The sequence below is a fragment of the Macrobrachium rosenbergii genome, chromosome 8 (genome assembly GCF_040412425.1).
Source record: "Macrobrachium rosenbergii isolate ZJJX-2024 chromosome 8, ASM4041242v1, whole genome shotgun sequence".
NCBI classification, from domain to species: domain Eukaryota; kingdom Metazoa; phylum Arthropoda; class Malacostraca; order Decapoda; family Palaemonidae; genus Macrobrachium; species Macrobrachium rosenbergii.
Genome location: NC_089748.1, coordinates 56,205,626 through 56,210,506, shown reverse-complemented (window position 1 = coordinate 56,210,506; position 4,881 = coordinate 56,205,626).

The following is a 4,881-nucleotide window of genomic DNA, read 5'->3' as shown; positions in this document are numbered from 1 at the left end:
CTTCAGGATTTCATGTCCGGTTTGTCGGAGAATTCGTGATTCTATATGTTTTTTTAAGAATTTTTGTATTTTAATAGTTGTTTGTGTTTTATAATACCACGTAATTGCCATTTCAGTGTTAACCTAAAAAGATTGTAATAATAATAATAATAATAATAATAATAATAATAATAATAATAATAATAATAATAATAATTACCCATCTACTATCACTGAACTGTGACGTGAAAATGCTGTTTATGTGCGTTGTCAATGTGTGTGTGTGCGTGTGTGTGTGTGTGCGCGTGTGTGTGTGTGTGTGAGAGTGAGAGAGAGAGAGAGAGAGAGAGAGACATCAATCACATAGACGTTCAAAAAATAATTTATTGTGCAATAACATTTTTCGAAATCCTGACATCCCAAGGCAGAAGAAAACAATTTTGAAAAGCACGAAGAGTTCATAGCCATTTAAATACGAAATAAAAGTCGGAGCGAGGTTCAGAGGACGAAATCTCGTCACTGGAATATACAAAACAGCCGAGTTTCAGTTTTCGTCGGTGCGGTTATTCCCAAGGCCACATCAATAACAGCTCAACTGTATCGGTTTACGGCGTGGCTTACCTGCTTGCCGTGTAAGTAGTTTTGTTTGGCCACGGATATCCATCGTACTGACGCGCGCTTTGCCGCAGATTGGGCGAGCAAAGTCAGTCAATAAAGCGAGAGAAATGACAGGGTTTGATGTAGGCCAAGTGTAAGGAAAACCATGAAACTGGCGGGAAGGGGAAAAAGGAAAACAGCCCGACTTTTCCAGAGAGGGAAGATGAGAGGACTCAGGGAGTAATGATCGACCTTCCAGAATTCTGGGAAATTGCGTAATTTTTAGTCTGTTTGACGTAGGAGGTAATGAGATTAATAGGAGAAGCTGGCTCTCTTCATTAGATACTGGATCTTTCTTTTTCGATTCGTGTCTTACCCTTCATTTGCCTAAAGTGGTTCTTTATTATTCTGAATGTGAACGAATGCATTTATTTATCTGAATGGATTTCACACCGAAAGTTACATTTTTGCAAAGCGTATTCGAATTTATTTCTTGATAGAATCACTTAGCAGATACTGTATGAAAACTTTATAAAGAGCCAAATAATATTGTTGCACAATCTTTGATAATGCAATACAGGGGAAAATCCACAAAGAACCAATAAAGTAATCAAGTATCAAAGGAGAGTAATGGGGTCTCTTATCTTTCTATTCACCTGCAATCCGCCTCTTTTATGACCACAAAGAGTAAAAGAATTTAGTAATTTTCCTCGGAATTTGCTGATATTTATTCGGTTCTCGGGTAGTTCAGCTGGCTTAGGTACAAAGTGTGATGATATATTTTATTTGAAAACCGATGGAACGGGGAATGCAATGGCCATATCTCACCGAGACTCGAATTGAAAGAGAAAACGTAAGAGAATGAAAAATAGCAAACCGAAAGACTATGGGGACCACGGATGATGTAAGCGTGGAGATACTTCCTAATCCCTGCGACAGAAGGAAAGAAGCATTTACAGACACGCACAATCAGACATTGCTCCACCAAAATAAGTAACAACAGCTCTGTTAATTTTGACTAAATCTAGTTTAGTATTATGACAGGTCTTTGATGGAAGACCTTTTAAGAATCCAGTGGTAACTATGGAACTGCTAAAGCGAATAAACAAAAACAATAGTAGCCAACAGTAAACGCTGATGCAAAAGTTGCAAAACTTTAACATCAAACAGAGTCGTAAACCTTACCCAGAATGTTCAAGAGAATGAAAATTGCCGCACATCATGAAATGGTCCGTGAAATTGAATAAGATTGTGCAGTAGGTTCGTAATAGTTTAAAATCTGGTGACGCACATTAGGCTATTCCTCGAAGCAATAGAGGCAATGTTGAAAGCGACCGTTTATGAAGTTTTAACGGCCTGCTGTCTAGAGCGTTACTGCCGCATTCACGAGAAAATATATTATGGAAACTTAAGAGCTATTTTACTGTTAGAGAAGAAGAAGATGTTGATGAGGAACTGTTTTTAAAATCTCTAGATTCTTGGAAGATTGTGACATGTAAGATTATGTAAACTCATCGCGAGGAGAGAAAGCATTGTCTGCAACATTCATCATCATCATCATCATCAGCCTTGCGTATCTATGGAGCCACTCAGTAGGTTCATCCGGCTGTCTTTTTTTATTAATTTTTTCAGTTATTTTTTACATTTTTCTTGAATAACTTGTTCTTACTTGTAATGACTGTTTTTTTTTCTAAATATACTTACCTTTATTTCTAAACATCTCTACATTTTTATCTCTTTAATTCTTGAGGAACTTATTGAGTAATTTTGGTGCATTTTATTTAGAGGTTCGTTTTCCGATACATTTTTTGCATCTTGGCTCCATTAATCTATATTAGCCCTTGCTCTTACGCGTACTTATACTTTTGGTTATATATTTCTGTATGGGGTCTTTTTCATATTTTGGCTCTTTATATATATCGTAATATGTCAAAACATATTTTGTATTCGACTCTTTCTGCAATAGGTGATCAGCGAAGGTCAGTAAAGATGGGCGAGACTCTAACCTGTTGAGATTTATTCATTATTAATTTATCTGCTTTGTTGAATTAGTCAGCAAATAGTTTGGGAGACCATTGTAGCTTAGTCGTGTGATTACATAATTGTGTTCAGGAATTTTAACGTATCAATATCTAATCAGTTCTTCTTGAAGGCTACGTTTCTTAAGCGATGGTGTCGTAACTTCGCTAGATTTAATGATAAAATACGTTTGCAAATTTATTTGCAAGGTTTTATTTTCACCTTCCCAGAGAACCCTCTCATTTTTTCCATTAAATCGTTTACAAACTGACACAAGTTTTTCACGTCTGTTCCTGCTTCTAGGATACACACACACACACACACACACACACACACATATATATATATATATATATATATATATATATATATATATATATATAAACCACATTTTCCTCTTCTCAATACCCAAGTCATCTCACGTTTCAGTCTTTAAAAATTTACCCTAAATTCTGGAGTTTTTTTTTCTTTCTTCTGTTTTGTCTTATTTCACAATTGTATCATGATGGTTATTCTTTAATAATTTAATTTCTTTTACACTGCTCGACTATTATTGATTGTATATATTTAAAGCTTAACACATGATTTTAAAAATTACAGAAACAGTTAACGCATTCACTGGTATTACTATTATTACTATTACTTTTTTGTTGTAGCAGTAGCAAGTCGTGTTTTGAGTATTTTGATAATTTTTTTTTTATTCGCTCACGCGCTTTGCATTATCTAGCTGTTCTGGGAGACCAAGTCCTACTACTGTACTCAGACATGAAGAGGATGGATCGGTAGTACCATAAATTTCACTCCTGCCACGATTCGCCAGCGTTTGATACCCAGTAGCTTATTTATTTCCTACAGGAACCTACAGAACACTCAAGCCAAGCACATGATGACCACGAACTATCAGACATGTAGCCTACAGTATGCCCAATATGGTTGATCATACACTGCCACAGACTGCAGCTCTTGTATGATCAAATGTCAGTGTGCGTCAGAGAACATAGGCGTAAAAATGTTGGATGGACGAGCATCAAATCTGGGCAGTCCTTCCAACTTGGCCATACATTCTCAAATTAAAAGATCAGATACCTTGCTGGATATACGTGTTTGGTTTGTGTGGCCATACTTGCAAGTAACTTATCTCCTGCATCTTCAGCTCCTTAATTGTAGATTTCGATATATTCCCACTCTCGGGAATGGTTAACGAATTACTTCAAAAATCAAATGGCAGCTTGATAAGGGACAGGCAAGGCAAACTCGGTAAAATAAGTTAACAAAAGTTTATGTTATCGCCTACAGTTTTACATGGAAGATCTTACTCATCCCGAAACCTCCCCCACGCTAATTTCGCCTCCTGTTTGTATATGATGAAATTTACTTGTGGTCTGTGTCATTACACTTTTTTTTTTTTATCTGTGATGCATGTTTGCTTAGCCAAGTATTCTTTCCCCATTAATACACAGTCTCATTATTTATTATAATATTTTCGTATTTCAGTAGTTTCTCATTTATTAAATGATCATGGTCATACTCATAATTCACTGTCGTTTTTCATGGTGTTCTATTTTTTATTCTTCCACCCTCTTTGTACTGTACTTCTGGAAGGATTTCATCTCTTATTATTGAATTCTTTCAACCTATGGTCTTTCCACCTTTTCGGGCGTACAAGTTCTCTGTACACTTTTCCTACTTATGTCAAGTTTGTCTCTTAAAGCCCTTTACTTTTCTGAAGCCATTTAATTTTTTTTCTTTTTGCTAAGAGTTCTTGTCATTTGTGTAGACATATCCGACAACTTTATCTGTTCTTTTTCTTTTGCTTGTATGTTCGTTTTTAAACCTTAAAACGTAATTTGTAAATTGTCCATACAGTATTTCCCTCTTATTTGCATGTGGAGATGCAACTATAAAAAGGTATATGAAAACAGATATTTCAAACAAACCCAATGAACATTATTAGAGAGAAAATTGTTACGCGGCGAGGTCACAGAGCGCGTTGTGTTTATTAGAATATAATAACTGGATATTGATGCACAATTTATAACATCAGCACAGTAAATAATCTTCTATTGAAAATTATGAAGGTGGTATTTTGCATTCACAAGGAATTACTTTTCAGATAAATTACTTTGAAAATCTCCCAGAACACCGAAGTTAGTCTAATATAAGAAAGCTTAGAAAACAAGCTTAGCACACAAAACTATTCATTCACAAACAAATAAGCTTCATAACTTCAGAGAAGATGAACAAATTCCATGTTCTTTTAGATGTTTAGATATCAGTTATGTTTTT